At 40.6% G+C, this 26,853-nt stretch overlaps 1 long non-coding RNA gene across 1 annotated transcript; it reads right to left on the reverse strand.

Annotated features, from left to right (window-relative positions):
* Positions 1-2,741: 2,741 nt before the first annotated feature.
* Positions 2,742-13,670, reverse strand: LOC137469080 (uncharacterized). The gene is made up of 2 exons (XR_010996334.1): positions 5,126-13,670; positions 2,742-4,509 (listed from the first exon to the last, which is right to left on the reverse strand). It is a non-coding gene; the product is annotated as an uncharacterized lncRNA (long non-coding RNA).
* Positions 13,671-26,853: the final 13,183 nt, after the last annotated feature.

A 26,853-nucleotide genomic window follows, 5' to 3' on the forward strand; every position in this document is an offset into this window, starting at 1 on the left:
TGTTTACTTAAAATAAAATAGAAGCATGATTTCTTTAGTCCTGCATGTTTAATGCAGTACATTTCTTTTCCCCTGACTGCACTGAACTTTTCCCCAGATCTCTTGCACTCACTTTGAATAGTCAAGCACTTAGCTCGATCTATCTCAGTCTAATTCAAGCTGCTGATTACTGATTATTCAGAAGCACTGAGTTAACATTAGAGTGCAGCAGCTAGATTATTTCCCTGGTGATCTTCATTCTGGTATTTAATAATGTCATTTCATCCATTCCAATTAGACTTTTATATTAACCAAAAAAAAAAAAAAAAAAAAAAAGAGGGAAAAAATTTCTATTAGATACCTGGGTAAATGTACAAAGTATAACTGAGAATTTAATCCTTGTTGTGAAATTGCTTGGGAATATTAGCAAAATCAATCTACAAGTTTCATAGAGAAAAATATCTTTTCTGTACAGCAGAGATATTTCTAGAAAGAATTTTAGCTTCTGCTGAGGAGCTGTCTCCCCATGGATAAGTGAAGAACAACACTGTAAAGATACTTAAAGTGTTTAAAGATGCAGATTGGTGGTAATACGGATTTCCTAAATCCTTAATAGACCTATGTGCAAGTAGAAACCACAGTTCAAAATCTAAGGAAATACAACATCTATTCACAAATCCATCCAAGAAAACCAGCCTTCATTTTGTATGAAAGCCCCAGAGACAAAATCTTTTTTATTGCTGCTTGCCAGGCTATATGTCCCTCTTGCTTAGGCTGGCACTTGGGACACAATAGGCACCACCAAAGCAGGGCTCTTCTGCACACACATCCCTAAGTTGGACAAAAGAAAAGTTCAGTGCTTTCTGTCCTGGCCAGCAGTCTGCCTCCAGAGCAACACCATCCCTTGTACATATCAGGGAATTAGAGGAAGTGTTCATTGTGGATAACAAACCCAGGACACACACAGAGGTTATTTGCTGCTCCTCAGAAAGCCAGCCTCCAGAGAAAAGCTGCAATTTCCACAGCTAGGGAACCAAAAAGTAGCTCAAACCGACTCAGGTACTTATTGAAGCTATTCCACTTCAAAATTAAGATCAGGTTACTGAGCTGAAGGTCCACATTATTTTGATTCAGTCTCTTTCCAGAAATAATCAGGGCTCAAGATTTTAAAACATCAGGTATTAAAGGAAGACTCACTTTGGAGCACAAAAATGATAAAAATTATTTTATGCATTTTTAAGGTAGGGATTTTTTGGAGTTTTTTCCCCTGGATTTTAGGTCAAACAAGAGTTTGCACCTGTCAGGACAAATTAAGACAATGATGTAGGTAATTTTCACATAAAGCTTTGAAGTAGGCAAAAGAAGAGCCTTTAGGAAACTAAGGAACCTCAGATGGAGGCCTTTAAAAAGATTAACCTATGAAAAGTGCTCGCAAGCTCTGCAGTAGAAGCTTGACAACCCTAGGCTGCCTTTGAAAATCATCCAAACAGAGGCTTTAGATGATTTGGAATCATTTAAAAAAGGTCTGCAAACCATCTTTAGCAATAAAGTAAGAACCATGGCACTTGATATCTTCTGTCATTAAAAGCTGAAGTATAACATTAAGCAGGTTGAAAGCAGATGGCACACTAAAATTGAATGTGTAGGTGAAAAAAAATAAAGTAGGGCTAGCTGGAGAAAAGCACATAGAATTACAACCTTTTGTGAGCAGACAGCATAGCAGTGGGAAAAAACACAGAGAGTACAGTATGCATTTATATGTGCCAGTCTCAAAAATTATCAGAGCTTTGGCAGGAATGCATGAAGTTTAACTCTACAAAATGCAAAGGACAGGCTGGGTAGGATGACTGCCTTATTCAATTTTTCCTGTTAGGAGGGGTTGAGCACCTGGATGGCCTGTTCTTTGCTCAAAGAAAGAAAACCTACATCAAAGCAACATTTCTCTTTTTTACTGAAATACACATATAAGAGACAACTCTTTGGAAAAGTTCAATAAAGACTGAACAAGTAACAAACTTGATACAAAAAACCTTCAGTGCTTCAGACTCTCTGAAAACAAAATGTTGTTTTAACTTCTCTGGTCACATTTTGTTTGCTGCACTTCCCACCACTGCCTTTCTCACAGCCTCCAATATAGGTCTGCATTAACCCCTTCTTCAAGCACAGTCAAAGATCTCAAAAGTTGATCATTGCATGTTCTCAAAAAGAAGCTGTGTCCAAATGGTTGACATTCATCTTCTGCCTTCATCAGTCAGAAATTTCTAACACCAGCAGTGTCCAGAGTTTAAATAGCTTAAAACCATAGGGCTGAGCATACCAGAGTAAAAATCCTGAGTGCATATTGAGAAAAAACTTCTGCTCTGAAATACTTAGGGGGCACCTCAGGGAAATGTCAATACTTGTCGCACAGAGTGGTCCCCTGGGGTTGAAGGGACAGGGCTGAGGCTGAGGCGATACTTTTTGTTCATGCCACATGGTCTAGAGCAAGTAATCCAGAACAGCTTGTACTACCCAAAATCAGGAGGAGGCTGTCTGTCATGTAAATTTAGACATCACATTCCTCAATTTGGAAAGTCTCACATGATACACAGAACCTCCCACGGTGAAATCTCCATTTCTATATCCATGTACATGCACATGGAGTAACTCGGGCATAACGCTGCAACTGAAAGCAAAATACAGCTTAATTGTTGAGCACAGAACGATGGCAACAAACTCCTTTTTAGCAATTTCATCTTAGTAGGTCCTTATATTTTGAATGCCTTTATTTTCTTATTTCCCCACAGCTGTTTTGGGTTTTCCACTTAAAGAGGTTACAGACGTACAAGAGAATACAGATCTAACAAGCTTCGATTAGAGGAGAATATCCTGACTTCCCAGCTGCAGACAAGCACCTTAATGGTAGTCTGAGATAGAAGGAATTTCTTATGCCACTATCAAGATCTTTTCTGTCAGTAGCTTTCATAGTGCTGTCAGATTGGAGTCTCCCTCATTAACTGTCAGCCACTATCTGTTTTTCAGTGGAAAAGAGAATGAAGGAATAATAATCCTTCTATATACTGGATGGCCTGTAGGAGAAAAATGTCACTTAATGACATTTGCACAGCAGATAATACCAGAAAAAATAAAGGGCAGGAATGTTGGTTTTTTTTTTTTTTTTTTTTTCTTTTTTCCTTTTATTTTTTTTTACCTCCAGAAGTCCTAGAAGAAACGTTTGTTACTGTTTTGTCTGAAACTGGCTTTACAGGTGACTTGAAGGTTTTATTTCAGAAATTACTCATAGATCACTGAAGGGATAAAAGAATCCCTTTTGCAGTCCCAAGCACACTAGAATATCTTCCTTTGCACTTTGTGACTGACAGCAGTTTTCTTTCATCCTCAGGCAATGGACAAATTAAAAGACAATCCTGGCCCTTGTGTCTTCCCTCCAATCACTGTGCACCAGCTTGCTCTCATCTGTGTCAGACCTTGCCATTACTGCACCTCAGTTGCTTTTCTCTATATGAAGTGGAGAGGAAAAGAATTGTCTAAAGGGTCTTATTTTTCAGAGGATGTTTTTCTTTCCTTCAAGAAAATTCTGGGTTTGCCAGCTGGCAAATTTTGCACTTAGTGCATCCTTAGCACCCTGGCAGAAGCAAAAGATATCCCTGGGCCTTCAGAAACAGGTGTTTTCTCCTTCCAGGTTTTATTTTCACCTTGGAATTCTTGTGTTTCTCTGCCTCAGAAAATAACTAGAAATATAGAATTAAGATTTAAAGAAAATTAGAGAAAAGTGGAAGCAAACTGACTAGCCACAACATCTTCAAAACAGTACACAGACAGCATTTATCATTGAATATTTCAGTGATCTTATCTTTTAGGATAGCTGAGAAGGCTTAGAGATTTCCACCTCCCCTCTCTACTCAGCATATGGACAGCTCTAATACTCATGAAAAAGACATGCAAAGGCCACAGCCAACATCATGGCTTTCTAAAATCACCTTCCCTGATTCTACCTAGCCTGGCAGTAGAGATAAGAAGACAGCTGAGAAGGATAAGAGCAGCAGCCAAAGTCTCAAGAGAAGTCACTATGTTTCTAAATCAGAGGATTCCAGTAAAAGATTCAAGTCATAAAGTTAGACAAACTATCGTCTTCAGTGGCAAATTCTATGCTGCATCTTTCTTCATCATTCTTGCCAGAAAAATAACTGCTAATGTGCCTGATATAGTCTGAAAAAGCCTTGATATTTTGTACATGGTGTCCATTTGTTATACAGGTAGCAGGTTTTGCTTTGTCTATATTCAGAGGCTTTGCAAAAACAGATGTTTCTATATATCTTTACAAGAAGGGCCTTAAATGTAAGCTGTTTTAGACAACAGTCTCAAGATAATATGAAATAGATTTTTCTCCTTTTCTTTTCTTAGCTTGGGCAGCATTTATTCTTCTTTTCCCTCAGCAGTGCTGTCTGAAACATCTTGTTCATCTTTGTTTTGATCTCCATGTGAAATCTGCCCAAGACATACAGGCTCCCAAATCACAGCAGAAATCACCTGTGTTCGTGCAGGAGCAGGGAGAACATGAGCCACATCACTGGCCTTGCTTATCATCAACTTCACTCACTTCCTTGCCTTTCATAGATGCACACAACCCCAGGCTGTATCGTAGAAAACCTAAGAGTGGCTACCTAATGAACTAGGGGGTAAAAACCTGTCATGACACTTTTCAAGGTTGTAGAAAATGTCACTAATTACTATGAAGCTCTTATAGTAAAGGGGGAGGGGTTGTGGTGGTGGTGGAACCCTACAAACCACAATATCTTCAGTCTTAGATTATATGGGATTAATTGACCTCAAACTAAGAGGAAAAAAAAAAAGAAAAAAAGTCTCATGAGATGGCCACCTTGTAGTTCACTACCTTGCACATTGCCCACATGTTATATATGGCAGTGTGCTCAAAAAAAGAGAAACAACAAGAAGTCCAACAGACAGTAAAGAACTGTGGCTATGATAGACAAAATAGCAACGGTACATGCTTAGGATTATTTCTAAAGTTGTTGGTTCCATCACACTCCTGGTGTTGGACCAGCCTAAATACCATGGAGCTGTGAATGCAGGGATTAAAGACAGCCATGGAGTGGTTCGTCCACAAAGGACCAAGCAAGCCCACCATGGTGCTTGTTCCTGGACAATAACGGCAATAGCTGACCTGAGGATTTTGCCACGAGGCTGACATCTGGCAGTTTGTCACCTGAAACAGACCTGACCTTGGAGTTAATCCAATACAGAAATATGAATATTTTCATAGATTTCAAATAGTTCTGTATATCTGCTTCTATACATAGTAATCTCTTTTGTAATACTGCTCTAATATATTCTTGCCATGCTTGTACATCCATATTTCACTACTGTTGAAAGCAATTGCCCATTAACTGGCATACAACTAAGCATTACATTCCTTCTCTTACCAGTCTTTGAAAATAGTCCTGTGACTTTCTCTGAAACTTTATTCATAATTTTCCTGGGTACCACAAAGGAAGGGAGCATCTTTCCCACAGAGCAGCATGGGCCTGGGTAGGTAACACCATGTGCCAGTTAAGAAGACAAGATTTCCATTGACAAGTATTGGCCAGTGATGGGCAAAAGGCAAACTGGAGCTTTGTGGAAGCTGAAGGGCCTCCTGTGAGTTTGTAACAGTTATCTGAGCCATCATTTTTCTTCTCTTTAGCGGGAAAGATAATATCATCTATTAATATACCCTTGATGGTGGCAAGACCAGACCTCAGTAATGCACACAGGCAGGAAGAGGCACTCAGTTGGGCAGCATTCCTATAGTTCAGTGTGGGAAAAGATGCTCTGCACCATAAATAGACTCTTAATTGCCATAAATGTACAGCCAGAAGGATTGTGAGGGAAAATTCCTTGAACTCCCTCCAATCAAGATACTACAGTGAGTTCATTATAGAAGAAAACAATTTCAGTCTTCATGCCTTGAGAAAATAGAAACTTAACACCTTTGACTACTGATAATCTTCAGGAAAAAATTCTGGAGACCTTAAAATATCTAAAATACATCAAACTCAGGAGCAATTTTGAGAGCACAAAAAGACAGACTTATTTGTCAGAGTAAGTTTTGGAACCTTCAAAATTTAAACAGCAATTTTTTTTCCCATAGTAGCTGTAAAATGAACAAATCAGGGGCTCAAGATAAAATTGTATCTGGGAAAACAAGCTCTGTTCTTATTAAGAGGCAGAAATTGTGACTATAAAGTTATCCAAATTTAAAAATACGAGAGCAAAAATGCATTACTTTAGCCTTTGAGAAGTCAAAAAAAGGGGCTATTGTAGAAATGTTAACAGATAATAGCATCCACAAAAACGGGAGTGCTATAAATCAAATGACACATCATAAATCTAAGAAGACAATTTATAAAAGCCTTGCTAAAAATCAGTGTGTCATTCCTTTCATTTCAATGTCACCATTACCCTGCAAATATAGAACACTTAGAGATAATATTTTCAGCAAGAAAAAAAATGTGGCCTCAGAATGTTACTAAGAAAAGATGACAGATTAGATAGAATTAGGTTAAGGGGAAAAATAAACTCTGGAGGGCAAAATCTAGGCAAGCTTGTAATAAAAACATGCAAATCTCACGAATTGCACTAGGGCTGAACCCTCATTTCAGTGGTGCTGAATATCAGTGGTGCTACAACTGAATGTCATGCTTTTGCCTTGGCCCAAAGAGACTTCTCTCATTTTACACTTTAGTTTGGTTCCAGCAAGAGAAAATAGCACAGCCCTTTATTGAACCCACTTTGGGAGTGTGGATTTCAGAGAAACCTAGACTCTGTGCCACATGACTGATGGATTCCTCACTGTGTGCAGCCCACCACACTGGTCTCTCCACACTCAGAGTCTTTTTTAGATCTAAACTTCCATACAGATTTACTTATGTTGAAAGAGTTGCACTGCTCTGGTTCAATCCTTCTGAACAAACACATAATGAGCAATGTTTTTCACAAACTTGCTACAACTCCTGTGACCATCTGAAAACTGATTTACAATATCACAGATTGGGCAACATAATCATGGTAGCTAAAGATAATAATTATTGTTGCCATCTGGACGCTTTGAGAAGTTTGCACTTCAGTTTCTACTGGAGTAGAGCTGGTACAAAAGCAAAGAACAACAAGAAGAAGTTAAATTTACATTAGCAGAAGAATAGTTGCTAATTCGTAATCTACAAGTGGAAGCACTAACATTAGTTTAAAATGCAATTTACACAGAAATATTCATGAAATTTTGTAGCTATTTTTCAGCTTGTCAAGCATATTGATGGAGCAGAATAGTTTCCTGATTATCAGTACTTTTACTTCCAACAGTATACATCTCATCCACTGAGAGCCAAAGGTTTGTTTTGATATCTTTTCCCTACCTCTACCAATCCGGTTATCCTTAAAGCCGACAGTGGCCGTGTGTATTTAGTGCATTGCCCTGCATTGCTGCATTCACTGTGGTTTGCAGGATAGGTTGATAATATCACAGGAAATGTTTAGATCACCTTTAGCTCAGTGCTGCTCCCAGGCATGGCAGGGGAGGGCTCTGCCCTGATGCGCAGCGCCGAGCAGCAGCCCACTGCTATTAGTCACACGCTGCAGCACGGCTGAGCAGAGACAAGTGCTAGGGGATGACAGCTTTGGAAGCAGGGAGAGGTGGCCTTTTCTTTTGCTGTTCTGTGGCTACCCCTGCAGGCAAGGAAGCCACAATCTTCCCAAGACAGAGGTGCTTAGGGAGTGGGCGGCACTCAGATATGTGAGCAGAGATTCCCCCAGGACTCCTCAGAGCTACAGCAGGTGTTTCTGGGGCCTCAAGCAAGAGAAGGAGTGAATTAAATTATGGGGGAGGCTGGAGGTCAAAAGATGAGCCACAGCTATGGGAAGGGACTACGTTACAGTCCCATTTTGAGGGAAATATTGTGTGGGAATATGATTTTTTATCCCTGACAACAGATTTTAAAAAGGTCACAGTAGAGGAAAAAAAGTGTATGGCACACAGAGGATATGCTCTTGTTCCATGAAAACAGCAACGCAATTTCTGTCACCTCACATTGGTTTTATGACCATCAGCGCAGTGTCAATTTACTTAGGAGAACTGATCAAAGACCATAACTTCAGAAAATGTTTTTGTGAAACAGCCTAATTCCCTGTTATTGCTGTTTATACTATGGGGGTTCACCAAAACAGTGAGTCATCATTAACCCTCCAATTTATTTCAATTACTTGATCAAATGCAGCATAAACAATCCAATTAGTATATTCTGATTTAAGCAGGCCCACAAAATGTCCTTAAAAAGAAAAGAAAATAGGAAGAATAGAGAGATTTCAGCCTGAAAGTAGCCCATGTTCAGTGAAGGTCTGTTTGGCTGATTTTGCTAGGATGACAATTGTATTGCTATGAACTTTCACAAGTAGGACATTGCAAAGTTTAACTTCCCTTCAACCAAAGTATTGTCCTGATACACTCTCAGGTGAGAACATGCCTTCTCCCACGTGCTTGTCAGAGTGGACTTTGGACACTCCCAGGTTCTTGGGACTCTCCTGTGGAGGGCCAGAAGTTGGACTTTGATGATCTTTGTGGGTGCCTTCCAACCCTGGATATTCTATGATTCTGTAATGTAGGTCCTCTCACGGATTCATCTGTCCTGTTCACCATGTTAATTCTGCAGACAATACCAGCAACAGAAAGCTCTGCCACAGGAGCAAGCAGGGAGCAAGCGCTGCAATGGCTTGACCATGTCGGGCATAACCCATTTCTTTTGTAAGAAGAAACAGGTTCACACTCCATATCTTAGTTCATTTCCACATTCCCATGGCCTCTGGATTGTCTGTGAAGAAACAGAGAAGAAACTTTTACCAGGGCAAGCAGTGGAGATACTGAGCCAGGCAAAGGCCAGCTGCTGCACCCCATTGTGGAGACAAGCCATGAGTCTTCCCCTGCAGCTCCCAAGCCAGGGGTCTGAAGCATGTCCCAGGAGGTGCCACATGGGATGTCATAGGGTGTTCACTATGCACAGGTTGTACAGAGGAGATTGTCTTTAAAGAATAATTATAGTGTTGGCCATGACAGAAAAGAAAAGAGATGGGCTAGTACAGAAGCCAAGTTGGGACCCAACCTAAAAAAGCTAACAAACCTTGTTCAGCTGGAAGGGAGAGTTGCCCCCTAGCCACCCCTCAGTGGAGACTGAGAAGGTTTTATTTTTTCACTCTTGATTTTTTAATGTGCAAATCAGATCTCTGGCATCCCTAAGGGCTGCTCAGGCCATCCCTAGCTTCCCATACCCATGCTAGCAAGTCTGGCCAGGTTGTCCCAGGGGTGCAAAGTGACAACCATAGTTTAGCTGTCCCTGGCACTGGGCACCTGCTTGCTCTGGGAACTGGTTTCCATAGCTGCAAGCCACAGTGGGGCATTGGTTACACAGCAATGGTAAAACAAGCTCCCTACCTTTGCCAGCAAAGCTGCTCTGCCTCTGGTGGCTACTGACAAAAGCCATTAACACCTGACATGCTAATGTCCAATACTCACATTTTAGATAGCTGTTTAATTTGCAGCATTTCAGACAAGTTTGCCTACTTGGAATCAAGATTTCATCTTATTTGAGTCAATGACAGTATTTCTACTCATAGCAGGGGGGCAGCATTTCAGTCCAGCATTAGGTCTGTCTCTAAGGAGTATCTCTTAGATAATTTATGATTAAAAACTTGTACCACATTTACTGGAAGAGAGAGAGCTGGAAGCCTACAGAACTATTGGACAGGGTTGCCTCTTAATGTCCTTGATGCTGAGTGTAGGTCTACCAGCACAGTGCAATGCAACGTGGAGCTGCCTGAAATAAGTGAGCATCAGAACAAATATACTCACCACCACAGAGATCTCTGCTTTGCCTAATTAACACTGCTGAGAAACAGGGCTGATTAACCTGGGCAGAGCGCCACAAAACCATGGCTATCCTGCTTCCAGCACTTCAGCAAACTCATTAGCGCTGTCCTGGGCATCGTTGCACAGAAATGAATTTGTGAATGAAGACCTGAAGAAGGGAAGCCATCTGATAAATGCTGCACCTTTCGGTCGCCCTGATTAGAGGGAGGTGGGGGAGCACATCTGAATCACACCCTGCATGGAAGTTTTGCAAGATGGAAGACTTGTTCCTCCTGCCTCTCCTGGCACAAGAAGACATCAGGAATGTCTTCTGGGAATTATTTGCTGCAACATGTAGATCCAGGTGCATGCTTCATGTTCTTTCACATTAAGACAAAAAAGATCATCCCTCATAACAGGAGCTTGGAACCACATGATCTTTAAGGTCCCTTCCAATCCCCAACCTAATATTTCCTGTATCACCAAAGGAAAAGCCTCCCTCTAATAGAGCACTTTTCCTTCCTAATGATGAACATGATCTAATAGTGATAGCTGTCCTAAAAACAGAAACAAATAAATATTTTCTGTGCTCCCATTATAGCCACTGAAGTAGTTACGGTCCCATTTCATGGAAGGAATATGTAGGTGATAATAACCTTACAAAAATGAAATGAAATGGTGCTGTCACTAATTCCATTTAATGCTCTAACAACATTCAAATTAGATGTGCTTATTAGTTCATAACATTGCTTGTTATAATTCTTAATCTCAGATAAATCTATCCACAATGAGGAACTAATCTAATGAGCTAGTAAGAAAACAAAACAGTTTGCAAATAAATATTCTTAATGACAATCATGTGTGTGCCATGGCTGAAAACTGCTCAACACTCTTGCCCTTCTGCCACTTTTTCCTAGTTTTCTGTGGTATGCTCTCAGATTTCCCTATAAATGCCATGCCATATCACTATTACTCTATTTTAAAGGAATTTTGGGGAAAAAAATAGCCTCTTTTGACATATTGCACTATCTCTTATAGATTGTTAAGATGTTCTGAAATTTCAACATGCTGTTATTCCAGAGTAGTTCACCAGGACATAATTCAGTGATGAATAGTAGATTTTAAAAAACAGTCATATATTAAGATTAATCTCTGCAGTTAAGCAATGCTGTCAACAAAATTAACAGCTTTCTGTCACACTTTCCTTTGTATGAGTTCAGTTTGATTGGGGAAGGACGAGGGAAGGAATCAAGCCATAATTCCACCTAAAAGAAGCTTTGATTTCCCCCACGTTTTTGTCATAAAGAAAAGGATGCATTTAGAAAGAGAATCATGCTCAAGGAATGGCCCATTATATATAAACCAATAAATTCGTAGGAAGGTTACTGCTTCTGACAAATGAGACTCTCTAAAAGTTTGTTGGAAAGGATGCATTCATAGCTCAGAAAGACAAAGCAAGAGGCTGCTGTTGTAATGTCCTCTGGCTAGTCTCCATCAGTATTGCCAAATGATTTATTCAGATCACTGACAGCATTGAATCTCTAATGATCCATGTAAGTGAGTTAAGATTAGTAGACCTAATAGATTTAAAAGAACAGAGAAAGCTTTCCATTGCACATGCTCAACTCAAATAAATTGTTTCATGCTTCTGGACCTATGTTTATCTTTATAATCTTATATTTTGGACTAAAAAAGGACTTGTGTAAATTCTTCAGACTTTATCTGTTGGTGTCTCCACAGATCATGATTTATTTAATTCTAAAGTCTAAGAAACTTTCTCTTTTCCCCTAACCATGTTTCTGAGCATAATGATGACTTGGTCCATCATGTCCAAACAAGATTACTGTCTTTGATTCTGATCACAGTTCACTATCCCAGCTCTGCAGGAAACACCTGCCATCTTTCTTCATAGATGATGTCATGGCAATGACTTAAATGAATTTAGATTCTCATTGTTTCAGTGATCCTTCTATCAGATTCATAAGGGCAACTGCAGACCTGTGAATCACCAGATTTATGTACAGCTCCAAGAAAGTAAGATAACAGAGTTCAAAACAAAGGTACAAAATGGCTGTGAATGGAGTCTTTTTGGGAAATAAAACACAAGACCTCCTGGATCCTACTAACATGGAAGGCTTCCAAAAGGAAGTAGACAAGATAAGAGAAAATAAATTGACCAAAGACTATTAAAGAAACTTATCACGGAGTCACAGAATGGATTGGGTTGGAGGGAACCTTAAAGATCATCCAGTTCCAACCCTCTTGCCACAGGCAGGGACACCTTCCAGTAGATCAGGCTGCTTAAAGCCCCATCCAAGCTGTTCTTGAACACTTCCAGGGATGGGACATCCATAAGTTCTCCAGGCAAACTGTGCCAGTCTCTTACCTCTTTCACAGTAAAGATTTTTTTCCTGAAGTCTGATCTAAACCTACTCTCTTTCACTTTAAAGCCATTCCCCCTTGTGCTGTCACTTTGTGCCCCTATGAAAGGTCCCTCTCCAGATTTCTTGTAGGCTCCTTTTGGTACTGAAAGGCTGCTCTAAGGTCTCCCCAGAGCCTTCTCTTCTGCAGGCTGAAAAGCCTCAACTCTCTCTTTCTGTCTTCCTAGGCAATACTTTTGTAATTTAGGTTTTTGAATCCCAGGAGGCTGTATGGCTGTAGGAATCTTACCCTCTTCTATCACTGCTATTGATCACTGTCAAATACAGGATGAGCAGCCAGATTCACCTCTGATCTGACAGCGTTGACACCCCTGTGTCTTAACCTGGAAGAGAAAATGGCACAAATTTGGAATATGACTCCTTGAGGGAAAGATGCAAAACCACTTTCTTCCTTGCAGCCTTCCAGGAAGAGTGCCATGAACAGCTCCACCTGCCTCAGCTCTCCTCTCCATCCCAGCTCTCCTCTCCATCCCATGCTGCTTTCTTTCACTCCAAAGGCTTTCAAACAACCTGCATGAACTGCAAAGCAAATCAACTACAAACTAGTTTTTAATGATGGCTGTAATTTAAAACAAGAACAAATCAAAACCCCTGTCAGGAATATTACCTGAAAATGGAGAAAACCAGATAAAGTCTCAGTGAAATTGCCCAGCATCTCCAGCTCAACTCAGGCTCTGTATTGATGTGCAGCAGGATAATATCCTTGAGTAGGCTTTGAATTGCTCATGACAGAGGCACATTTCTGTCAGTTGGTGCTGTTATTCTTGTCACTTACCCTGTCTCCCTGTTCTCTCCATGCAGCAAATTATGCCAGTCAATTGTCTGCCTCTTTCACAACAGTTTCTGTATCTTCTTTCAGACCATGCAAAGACATCCTTAAACAACTTTCTGAAAAAATTTTTTGCATAATTTTCTGCACTTCTGGGACAAGATTTAGGAACGAAAGCACTTTTTTCTCCGTGTATCAGTTTATCAGGGCACAGATATACTTCTGTCAAGCTTTATAGTAAGGCTCAGAGAGTGGTCAGGAATAAAAAATTGAAAGAATAGAGATATCATTTGCATTAAGAGTATGGTTTTGTTCTTTGTATTTCAACCTTTTTTTCTGTCTCCATAGGTCATAAACAACCCAATGAAAACAGAACTGTCCTTATCGACCTGAATAGCAACTAGCAAAGTGAGCTGTCGCCTGTGACTGGGGTTTTCTTGTCTTCACAGCACCTTTTCCCACTGAAGATCAGATTATATAAAAAATCACAATTATGTCAACATCTATATGAATCTTAAACTGAAAATATTCCTACTTTTTACTATTCACCTAATTTACTGAAAAAAGCCACCTCTATATTTTAGTCCATTTTTTTCCAGGCTCACTCCCTGATTGGGGTGGCCCGGAAAGGTGCAAAAATCTCTCCTCCAACCCGTGTCTCCAAAGAAAGACTCAGTAGTCTTCAGTCGTCCGGTCTCAAGGTAGTTTATTGCGTGTTATCTAAAAGATTTCTCCCTGAGATGCTGCGGTCCGTTCAGCAGTCAGGCAAGGGCACACTCCCACACCCAGGGGGCTGGTGCCTTCTTTTATATCATACATTACATGTTAAATGTTTATGGTTTTTCCCCAATGCCCATCACCTATATTGAACAGTGACTTTCTACTCTAAACCAGTCAGTGAGTGCCAACATCACCAAGAACATGGAGGTTAGGAAGAAGAAGGAAAGAGGACAGGGCACGCCCAAATCCCTCCATCTTAGAACTTCTGACCCCCATGTACAAAACTCAGACCCCTCTGTACAAGGCCTAAAACCCCCCTGTACAGCACTCAAAAACTCTTCCTTTCACTTTGTGACTACTTCTACTATAATATCTAAACTTTTGTGATTTCTTGTTCTTCCTGCAAGGTTGGTAAATTGTTCCATGGATCAGGTTCAAAGCTAGAGGGGTCTGTGGCTGCATTCCAGGGTCTCAAACGCTTCTGACCTGGGCCCAGAACATCCAAGAGTGTCCAAGGGACATTCTGGGTTCTGACACATGATTTTTTTCTGTGGAATTGAAGCTATATGTGTTGGATCGGTGTGTTTGCGTAACATTCTCAATATTGCTGGAACCTACAGATTGACTTTTAATGCAATTTAACAACAGTTTGAAAGATGATTAAGTTTCTGCAAATTTCATGCAAATAAATGAATGGCCAGAAACAGAGGAAAGATCCCATTCATGCCCAAGCAGAGGAAAGTACACCAGCTTATAGACATGAGGGTATATGCCTCAAACAGAGCCCAAAGAGAAAAGGTTCAGATGAAGATCATCTTTTCTCTCCCTTCCCTTCATCTGCCAAAAGGTACAAATCCAAAGGACACCAGGCCTCATATTTCCATTTCTTATAAAATTACTCTTCTGCCTTCTCCTTCAGTTAGCATTGCAAAGCCCAGCACTTAGCACCCAGAAGCAGGAGAAAGGATGGAAGATATTTTGGCTCATGCATCCCTATACATGTATAACATTAAAGCCTAAGGATGATCTACGAATGAGATTTAACATAGATAGTCCAGGGCAGTTACTCACATTATTTACTTGCCTGCTGTTTATGGAAGTGGATTTCGGTTGCCCCCAACCTTCTAACTGCCCTGTAATGTGAGCACTAAATTGATGGTGATTACAGTTATACATGTTGTTTATGGACTAAGATGCTGGTATTAAAAAACACCTTTCTTCTTGTAAGGACATGAATGCATTATGAGTTGCAAACACAGCCCTTTAGCAAGCTCCAGTTGAAGATTCCTAGTTTTATTTATTTAGCTATTAAAGCTTCAGTTTTCCATATATGAAAACTAAAAAGGAAAATCCTGCAAGCCATTACCCATATGAATATCACTTCTTTTTCTGTTTTCATTATTTGAATGACTTACAGGAAATTAGTAATCTGTACCAGAGCAAGGATTCTATATGGCCAGATTGTGCATTATTAATTTATGCAGAGTACCACTTACTCACTTAACTAGTCATGCTGATTTCAGGAGGACTACTCACAGGAGTAAAAGTTATTTTGCTTATGGAGTTCTAAATTTCTATCCCAGGAGTATCATGGTTCTGGAAGAAATTGTTAATCTTCAATTTTTTACCTTGCTTTAGGCAGAAAACTGAACTGAGAGTGTAAGCTATCTTAATTAAATCTGATCTGAAGCTTTGCTTTTCTACTTAGCTCATGCATTCTGATGTGTAAGCTATACCCTAATCTCTCCTCAACATAGTCTTCTGGGTGATGATATCTAAATATAACAATTAGTGCAGAGAGAAAAAAAAATAGTTCAGACTAGACAATATAAGAGAAAGATAAACTCCAGGTGGCACAGTTATTTTTTGAAAGACAAAAACTGCATTCCTCACTGGGAGTCAGTGCTCATAAATTAGAATTCTATTTAAAATGTGTCAGTGACATTTTCATATCTATTTATTTTAATGTCTATCAGCATTTAAAATTAGTTGAGGTTGTATTGCTATTACAAAGGTTAAATGAAGAGATTATGAGTTGCACAGATGTTTATGGTTTGGGTTGATAGCTCTGGGACATCCCATTCTGGAGGCATTGTGTTCCAGTTCATTTTAACAGTAATTAGAAATACCCCCGTAACGAGGTGCTTGCTGCTGAAAACAACTTCATTAGTTTGGGTGATTCTATTGGTTTCCTTTAGGGTGAGGAATGAGTGTTAATAGTTGTAATTTAATAGGAAAATTACCGAAGCAAGGAAGATTCCACTGAATCTTAAATGAGGCATTAGGCAGACTTTTTTTTTCCAAATAATGAAATATAGAGGAAGAGCAGCAACCTTAAGAATTATTGTATGAATGGATTTACCCTAGACCAGACGAGCAATTTTTTTAAATATTTTAGATATCACTTGAAGTTGTTAGGAGCCTATGCAGAAAATATCTATTAGCTTAACAAATTCTGAGGACATTTGGCTGCCTGCTTGAGCATTAGTACACATTTTGACTCTGAACCAAAAGCCTGCCTGTCAGAAAAGCTGTGTTCTCCTTCAGAGAGTGAGAAGGATTTTCTTCCCCGGCAACGTGATATCACTCAGCACGGAGAATCTTCTTTAAGGTATCACCAGCTCCCACCAGGCAAAGCTGCCCTAGTTATGCTGGATCCCATCTTCTTGGGGGGATGATGGATTGGTGGTAAACTTGTTAGGCTGCCTGAGCTGAGGTGTGTAAAGTCATATCCTTGCTAGAGATTTCCTTTCTCTGGAATAGGAGGTGTTGCCTACTCTCAATCTAGGGAACATTTTCTTTCCTGGGTGGACATGTATTACTGAATTGGGTCTGGCTGAGGTGGAGTTCATTTTCCCCACAGCAGCCTCCACAGGGCTGTGCTTTGATTGGTACCTGAAAAGGAGCTGATAACACCCCACTGATTTGGCTCCTGATGAGCAGTAATGGCAAGGTATTGGGGCTGTCTCTCCAACATTCCCTCTCCAGTAGGCTGGGGATGGGGGGGGATGACAAAATCTTGGGAGGGGACACATCCAGGACAGCTGACCCCAACTGACCAAAGGGATATTCCATACCACATGATGTCTCAGCAATTAATTAAGAGAAAGCTGTGAGGCTGTGGCATTCATTACTCTGATGTTTGTATCCCGGAGCAATTGCTACATGTAATGAAGGCCTGTTCCCTGGAAAATGGCACAGCATCATCTGCTGATGGAAAGTAGAGAATAAATCCTCTGTTAACCTTTGCTTAGACATACAGACTTTGCTTTCGCTTTGTTAAAGAGCTTTTATCTTGACCCATAAGGTTTTTTAACACCTTATTTTTTCCCTGCCACTGCCCTGCTGAGGAGGGGAGTGATAGAGTGGTTTGGTGGGTACTCATAGCCCAGCCAGGTCAACCCACCATAGTCCTAAATCATACCTAACCTAATCTCTGTCCTCCAGCTCCTACAGAAAATCAGCACGATCTCCAACAGCTTTTCTGAAGGCCTTCTCTGACTCTCCTTTCTGCCTTCCATCCCTCCTCTCTAGTCACCCCCTTCTTCAGCTCCTCAGAGATCTCTAAGGCCTCCCTGATAGAATGCTGGTCTCATTAAGAAGAGCTGGACAGAATGAGGGTGCTCTGTGAAGATGATGTCTGTGACCTGCTGAGTAGCTAATTCAGGGTTCTAGCCAGAGAAAAACATCTTCCTTGATGAGGTAATCCAAAGCCACAAAAGCAAACACTTCCTCTGAAGAGATTATCCACTGTATCACAGCCAAGGTCAGGGCAGAGGATAAGTACACGCCCAGTAAGAAGTTGGCTACTAGAGGTCAATGAAAGCAACAAACTCTTGTCAAAACAAGACAGAGCAACTGCTCAGGTTTCAGCTTTGCCTCTCTTTCTGCCTTCCTGCACTAAGTCCCTGGCAGAGCAGCTCCCTTGCCCAAAGCAAAGTTGTATTTCCTTTACTAGAAATGGCACCCCCTTACCTACTGAATGAAGCCACCTGTGTCTGCCTTTCTGACCTTGAGAAATTCAAAAAAATGTGGTTCTGGAAGGAGGAGAGAAACATCATTGGAAGAAAGGTGCTATTAACATCTCCATCAGAGTTTAGAAGACTTCAAGGTTTGAAGACCACTTACTTCTGCATCTGAACACAAAGTGTGTCAAGGAGAGGGGAGGGGAGGGGAGGGGAGGGGAGGGGAGGGGAGGGGAGGGGAGGGGAGGGGAGGGGAGGGGAGGGGAGGGGAGGGGAGGGGAGGGGAGGAGAGGAGAGGAGAGGAGAGGAGAGGAGAGGAGAGGAGAGGAGAGGAGAGGAGAGGAGAGGAGAGGAGAGGAGAGGAGAGGAGAGGAGAGGAGAGGAGAGGAGAGGAGAGGAGAGGAGAGGAGAGGAGAGGAGAGGAGAGGAGAGGAGAGGAGAGGAGAGGAGAGGAGAGGAGAGGAGAGGAGAGGAGAGGAGAGGAGAGGAGAGGAGAGGAGAGGAGAGGAGAGGAGAGGAGAGGAGAGGAGAGGAGAGGAGAGGAGAGGAGAGGAGAGGAGAGGAGAGGAGAGTTTTATTTATGACAATAGATGCCTCTATTGCAGTACTTGTTTTCATTATGTGAAGCCCTTGATGTTTTCAAGAGCTTTCCAATGACAGCAGACGTGACTGAAATTGTGTTAAAGAGGTGCACTTCGTAAAGGATGACATATACAAAAAATATTTTTAAAAGAAAAGGTATAAAAAAAGGTGTAAACAAAAATCATGTGGAAAACAGCCCCTGAGTAGAGACTGTGAACACAAATTCAGATAAAACATTTATAGACACCAGTAAGAACCACCATGTGATGCAGAAAGAATTTGAGAAGGGACACATGAGGGGTCAAGGGTATCCTGAGACTACAGACATCAGAAGTAATTAAAAATAAACTCAGAAAGACACTTGAGTTAGAAAGTCATAGAGCTCAATTCAGAGCTCTCCTTGCTATAAAACAGCCAAATGCCAGCCCTGGAAAAGGGGAATGTAGCATACTGGTTACAACACTTTTCAAGAGTGTTAATGGGTGTAAGAAGATGTCCACAGAATGAACAAAAAGAATGATAACCAGTAAAAATGTATTAATAATGCATTTTTGGTTTTTTTTTTCTGATAGAGTTAAATTGGTTAAAAGCATGAAAGAAAAGACAAAGCCAAAAACTATCACATCTTTGTCACAAACTAAATAACAGGAGAAAAAGCAGCTACCTTGATGGATATGATTCAAAGAGTCATTGAGAAGATGGCTAAAACATATTGGCAAAATTTTCTCATACAGCCTTTGCTAATATTTCTTCCCTGTAACAGATAAAAAGCAAGTAGCATAAAACTAGAAAACAAATTAATAATAAAATATTTCTGTTGCTAATATTTAGCATTCTTCAAAGATCATAACAAAGCCGTGTTCAATTGTACTCATTGATTATTCTGTTTACTGCAAAGAAAAGCTATCTAGTAGATACTTTTCTGACTTGGGAGTGATCCAGCCACATGTAATCATATTTGAAATTAAGATCTCTTATTTTGGTGATTGTAGTCTAATGGTGCTGCTTATTCTGACAATATTATTAAGTGCTGGTAAAGTTCATGCCTCTGGACTTCTATTCATTAAACAGACTTTCAGAGCCCTTCTTCTGTGAAAGCAGGAAGAAAAAGCTCAACTCAGTTTTCAACACTGAGAAAATAATTAAAGAAAGAAATCCAAGAAGTGGTCTCAAATTAAGCTTAATTAAAGTTTCCATAAAGAAGCTTTTTGCCACCTATGAATAACACATCTAGGGAGGATGAAGTATATGGATATTATCTTTGATCTTTATTGAAATCAAGCAAATAAAACCAGATGTGTGTATTACTCTCCTTAGAAAATCCTTCTAGCTTAGACAAGATAAATTCAATAATTCATGTCCAGCATCAAGAAAGGGAAAAAAGCAATTAGTCTTCTAATATTGAAATGCACACCAGCCTGATAAGCAGAGAACAAGAATTTACTGGACAGATGCTTATTCTCCCAGCACAAGTGACCTCTGGAAATCCTAAAGGGCCTAAAGAGACTAGAAAAGCAGACAGCATTCAGCTGAAGGTAAAGCTCTAAGAACAAATCATCTGGTGATGCTTCCAGGTTGTGTGAAAATAAGAGCTTTTTCTGTTAGGCGGCTCCTAAGCAGGAAAGAAAAAGATCTCTCACTTTCTTTTCTTTCCTCCTTTCCCAGCTGAAGTATCTGGGCTTGGCAGCAGAACCCTTGGAGTTACACAGAAATAACTCAAACAGGGCCCAAAAAAAAAGGCAGGATGTCTCATATAGTACCCTTAGCACTGAACAATCTCAATTTTCCTTGAGCCCACCATATTCCATGAATGCTTTTTACCCAAGTTTTTGATTTCTGTTTTGAGGATTTAATGAAGGCAAAAGATAGGGTCCCATCTCTAACGCAGATCAGAACAAACTTGCTGACTGTGTGACTTGTTCATTTCCTACAACCAGCCACTTCAGCGTCCTCCTGTATATTTCCACACCAAAACCTACAGAAAGAATTGTCTTCACAGCTCCTGATTTCTGAAACAATGTGTCTGGGGATTTTCCCATCTACAGCAGTTTACAGAGATTTTCAAAAGCTACCTAAAAAAATGCCTTCTGCAAATTCTTTGAGTCTACAATATAAAGTGAAGAGATTTCAGATAGATGACTTTTAAATGACAAAGTACAGAGTTTACGAGCACTAGCAAGTTTACTTGACTTCTTATTTATAATCTCCTAGGTGGGAAAAAAAGAATGGTTCCCCAGAAACAGTTTGAAGTCTCCATCCTTAGAGTCTGTGAAGACACAACCAAAAAAAGACCTGAGAAATGTGGTCTAATTTCAGAGCTGACCCTGCTTGGAACAGGAGGTCATACTAGAGACCTCTGCAGTCTCTTAAAAAAAATTAACCTGTGTTCCTATTCTGGATTATTACATAGGTCCAAAAAGTGACAATACCTAGAAAGAAAAAAAAATATATAAATTAAAGACTTTTGAATTAAATATTTTATTCCCAAGATTCCAAAATGATGAAAGTTTGCATTTATAGTAGTATGGATAAATTCTTGGCCCATTTCAGCAGTTTTCCCTAGTCATTTGTCATTTGCCATGGTTAGAAACAAGACACTGGACAGATGGACCTTTGGTCTGACATAGTAGGGCTTTTGAGATGGCTGACATAAGGGAAAACGAGGCATTGTTTATTTGTCAGACCAGGCAGTAATATGTTGTCAGAGGTTTCCATGGAATCAGCACAGCATAGTTCAGTGTCAAGTGTGCTGCATAAATAATGCTTTTAAAATACTCAAGCTGCAGATTATTAGAAAGACAGAAGAAAGTTCACATCACAAATCATACTATATGGCAGGGAAGTAATCAAAAGACAAACTGCTGCCTCAATGCCAGCAAACTCACAAGGATTTCAAAATGTTAAATGTAAGTTTACAGCTGTAACTAAATTCATCTCTTCAGTGCAGGAGTACAAGAACAGAAAATACTCTCAAAAATGTTTAAAAGCATTCCAATTTAACAGTTTTAAAGGTCACACCTATTCAGTGTTTTAGTCTGGATGAAAATTTATGTTTGAAGCAGTCACCTTCACCTCCAGGCTCCAGCAGGCACAGCAGAGCAGCTGGATCCCTTGCCAATGAAGCCAAGGAGGACCTGCACCTCCTGCACATTGACCATAGGTGACCACTGGGCTCCTGAGGTGGTCCAGTGTAAAACTTCTGAGATGCACCTGGTGTGGACCTCAGTACCTCTGCAACAACTCCACAGGCTGACCCCTACTGCTTCGTGCAACTTCTCCACACCGTGGCTGATACAAACACAGCCAGAGGTGAGGAACAGTTAAAATACAAGCTCAGAAGGAAACAGGGGTCCCTGAATGAAATTTGGGGATTAGTCTTTTTTGGATCCTCAAAAACCTGAGGGATTTGGAGAATTCCCCTTTAGGCTGCTTACTGATTACAAATTGTCTGGGATCTACTCCGCTGATGCCCATGATCCTCACCCTGCTGCAAATCTCTGTGTGGTGACCAGTGACAACAAACCACACAAGCAGGAGCCTTCTCTGCCATTAGCTTGCAGACAACTCCTCTTTACGAGGAGGGTGCTCATGATTCAGGGCACATCCCTGAAGCCACCCTATAATTGTCCTTTGTTGGCTTCCTCATACATATATATAAATGCACTGCTTGAGGGAATGAAGTGAAGAAAGAGAAGAGCTGTGATTAATATTAATACAATCACTACGAGTTTCACTCAAATCAGTAAATTGAAGATGCTGAATGTTTGGGAAATTCCTCACCTTTCAATCCCCAGTCACTTCTACAGCTGACTGTATTTATCAAACTCCACAAAACAAAGTACAACAGATCCGGTAAGCTCTGACAGCACTGGGAATCTGACAGAGGAAAGCAGAAAGGGAGGAGTCAGGGAAGTAAGACCCATTTGCAAATTCCTGGGGCATTCAGATATGGGGACTCCCTAGAGTAATCAGAAGAAGCCCAAAGCAGAGCCTGGGCCAGCTGACCCAGCAGACACACATAAAGTCTTTTCTACATCTACCCAAACTGCCAAAAAAAATGGAGCAAGACTAATCAACATGAACTGTTTAAGTCAACTGGATTTATCATTTACCATCAACTCAAAGGTCCTCTTTCAATGTTCATTAATTTAGCAGTGGCTGGGGGTGTTTACCATGTCTGACATTACAGCAACCTTCATCATAAGTGAAGGTTTAATGTGTGAAATGGTAATCTACAAGTGTTACAAGCAAATACTTAGAGGTCAGTCATTTCATTCCATCTTGATTTTACCCTTCAGATTATTTTCACTTGTAATGCAAACCATGCAAAACCATGCAAAAAGTTACTCTGAGTAGTGTGGAGCAAAATTGTAGCCAAAACATACAATTTAGCACATAAAATTTTTAAATTTTGGAGGGAGTAAAGGTAAATGAAAAAAAATCAATTTCAGGACATTGAAATAATTTTCTTTTTCTAGGGCTATGAGCATAAGCTTCATATACAGCCAAATAGTAAAATAACCCTTAAAAATACTAGGTAAAGCTGTATCTGGGCTGTTTTAGACTTACAGAAGCAATATAAAGTTCTACACTATTTTACTGCAAGTACCAGTATGGATGGTGACATTTGCTGTCACAGACCTCAGTGCCTCTGAAGAAAAGATAGTTGAAAAAGAAAATATCTTGGTAGAATTATAATTATTGACAAAAATATAATGGCTATGATTTCAGATCAACAACACATGATCACATCAGAAACGTAAATCCCTGAACCAAATCACAGCAGGGAGTTGAGCCTGAATCTGTTAGTCCATTCTTGAATTCTCAAATGATCAGGCTAGCAACTACCCTCAGCTGATCTTCTCTAAGGTGCTTGAGTTTTCAGGGATACCTGCAGAGCATCCTTATTTCATTCTGCAATTGAAGGACTGCTCTTATTACTTATAAAGAACTGGAAATGCTGTCTAATAGTCAGTTTCTTTTTTCTCCAAATACATATCAGTGAGAGCTTGCTTTTAAGAGAGCTCTACAGTGTTAGGGATTCAGTTGGAGAAGTTTAAAAGAAATATCACTGGTGGTGAGAACTTTTTTTATGCTGTCATAAAGCCAGAAGAAGTCAATTAGGTCTAGTACTTCATTAACGATGTTCACAAATCACATTTATGGCAAGGCGCATATCTATTGCTCAGTTAGAATATGCCATTTGGAAAGACTGGTTTTGACACCCTTATATGATGGCACTGCAGCTACTGCTGGGGCAATTAATTTTTACTTGTGCTCTGGAGAAACCAAGCAAAACTTTCTAAGGCATTTGGCCAATTACACACTCTTTAGGGCAATGAAGCCTTTGCAGGAATCTTGGCTTTATATTACCACTACGATCAAACCCTTAATGAAATTGCTTCATGACGGAAGCCACTGGACTATTGAGAAAAAGCTACAAAAATAAATTAATGCACAATTGTGAATCTGCAAAAAAGACATATCTTTCAGGTTTCTGACTTTTTATTAATGTGCTCCACCAAGCAGCCTCCCTCGTGTACAGTTCTAGCAGATATTACAAGAACACCTTTTCTTTTTGAAAAATGATAAAGGCCATCCATGGGATCTTCATCCATGGGATCTTCATAATGGGAGTGTTGTATTCCCTTTGTTTTATTACAGTATTTCCAGAGGAAAGGTGTTACTCTGTTCTCATGGGGAAAACTTTGAAGATCTGGAGTTCCTTTATGGATGCACTGGCATAAAAATCTACAGAGGAACCTGGGGAATTGCAGGCTGTTCTGCAGCTCTGATACAGCACATCCCCACTAATATATGTGTCAGAGCATTGTAAAAAAAATAGCAGTGAAGTTTAAACAGAGCAATAAAAACTGTAGTTTAGGAAGAGGCAAAACTTTGAAGATTCTTCCTGACTACGGCTCTGCTGTACACACAGCCCTGCACCAACGTGATCCCCTCATACACGTGTACAGCACACGAAGTAGGGTGCTGAGCTTGCACAATTTCTTGGCTGCAGCCTCATCTATGAAGTGTTTCTGAGTCACAGAGGATGTTAATGAGTTTCTTTGAAATGCAGGTAGAGGGAGTAAGGCACCTGCAGCAGACAGACACAGTGCAGCCTGCTCCCCTGGAGGCCGGTGAGCCTCAGGCCACCCCAGCACAGTGAGAGGTTCCCGATTCTCTCACAGTAACTTGCACGACCCTGATCAAGCTGAGACACGAGCCAGTGAGATACCTTGAGCTACTCACCACAGGTCAAGTCCCACACTAGGCAGGAGACTATAGTAAGCTTGGAAAGAGGGAGAACGGGGGGATAGGCAAAATGTGGGGGGACAAAACATACAGCGGGGAAAAGGAAATTCTCTTAACAGAAAGCACATCTTCGCTGTTGTTTTTAACCCTGCTTTTTCTGAATTCACTTTATTTTTTTTTAAGATCCTCAAAGACAAAATACAAGGGTAAAATATTTGTGAAAACATTTCCTCAACAGTACAGAGAAGAACCAGGCTCCAGTGCAAAGCCTTCACCTGAATTAAGTCTCCTGTACTATGTGCTGAGCATCACAGTTATCTGTGAAGGCACTCAGGTGTGGTATAACTCAGAAAACACATCAATGTCCACACAAGAGCCCAGAGGCACCTTACTCCTTGTCTGACTTTCCTGAGGTCCTGATGGGAACTCTGGATAGGCAAGTTGCTGATCTGGATCTTGATATGAACCTGCACTTTGGTGATAGCAAAAGCCACCTTGCTTGACTGTCAGCATAGACAACCAGTGGAGGAATTAATCATCTTAGAGACAGTAACCCCATGATAATTACATACAAATGCAAAAATAAATCACAGCTTGTGTGAATCAACGCAGACAGGTGATTGAGGGCAACCAAAAAACCACAGCTGAAATGCAAAGAGTAAATTCATCCCACTACCTCGCTGGCTAAAGGATGCCAAAACATTGGGCTTCAGGGACATGCAACACAAGGACACAGGTACCATCAGGTTTCCACACTGTTCTCCTCAGATTCTTGGCATTCCTAGCTGCAAGGTCACCTGAGCAATCTACCATCTAACCCTTCCCTCCCAACACAGTTCATAGTCAGTACTCTCTAACACAGATAAGAAACTTCACTTTTTTTTTTTTCTTTTTTTATGTTACAGGCAGGATCCAAAATACCCATATTCTCTTTCAGAGGTGTGTTTTTCTTGTATTTCATTGGTTTGCCTTTACCAAGCAGACTGCAGAAAGGTGTATGTTAAGATTTTGAAATATTCCTTCTTTTGAAATATTGTTTTATGGTAGTTTATTTAAAGAATGACTTACATGTAAGTTCATACTTACTTGTTCCTGTTATGCTTTTCATTTTCAGAACAGGAGACAGGGTGCAAGGAAGAAAGGGCCAGGTGGGATGGTGCAGAAATGGTTGCGAGTGGCAACTCCTGGGGACCTAGCATCTTATCAGGATACCAAGGCTTGTTACAGAGGAGAAATAAGAATCAGAAGTTCAGCCCTCATGAAGGATTGTGTTAAAAGATTAAAAGACTGATTCCTGTACAGCTGAGAGACACAGCAGCCCAGGGATCAGGGAAGAGCTATTGAAGTCTAGACAGGAGCTCTTATCCCTGCTCTGCCACTCTTGGGTGACCCCAGTGAAGTGTTGATTTGCTAATCTTCAGCTGGACAAGCTTGCTACAGTATTTGCTGTTAAATATCTGCAGACAAGAAGAGCACAACAGCTGAAGAGCACAACACAGCAATAAGTGCCAAATTAAATCCTGCAGGGTTCGCAGGGGTTCATCCCTCAGCTTTGCACTGATTTTCAGAGATGAGACTGTCCCATGCTAGAGGAGAGGTAGAACATGAAGCAAGACTCAGCAACACATATAGTACAGCCTGAGGGTTGTTCATCCTATTAACCATGAGCTTTAGCCAAATGAGCCCCATTTTCACAACGTGCATTTACTGGAAAAGCACATGCCACTGCAGTAGCCAAGCAAGGTCACACATGTTTCAGGGAATCTACTGCAGTGTCTGGGCTTCCTGGAAGACTCATAAAAACCATCATCCAGATACAGAAAATAGTATTGTTTAATGGAGCAAAAGGTTATCAGTGGTCCTCAGTGTGCAGCTGATAGGGAGCATGGCTTATTGCAGGCCAGAGAGATGCCCCTGAGAGTGAACCACTGAGGCTTGGTGCAGGAGGGCTGCTGAAGTGACCACAAAGGTCACCAGCTCCATGGTACCAGCCGCCACTGAGAGAGTAAGAAATCCCTCCCTTTTCTGGAGCTGGATCCTCTCCTAATGGTAATGAGACACTCAGAAAGAAAGCATTTTCTTAGACAAACATCATCGTCTGTCTAAGCCCTGGCAGTAATAAAGTTTCTGTTGCCAGCATTCACTTACATTGAGTGATGACTCTCGAAGCATTTTTCCCATGAATTCCCCTGGTACGTTAACTTTACAGAGAGCAAATAACTGTCCCATCTCTTAGGAAATACATATTAA

Source organism: Anomalospiza imberbis, chromosome 2 (genome assembly GCF_031753505.1).
Source record: "Anomalospiza imberbis isolate Cuckoo-Finch-1a 21T00152 chromosome 2, ASM3175350v1, whole genome shotgun sequence".
Lineage (NCBI taxonomy): Eukaryota > Metazoa > Chordata > Aves > Passeriformes > Viduidae > Anomalospiza > Anomalospiza imberbis.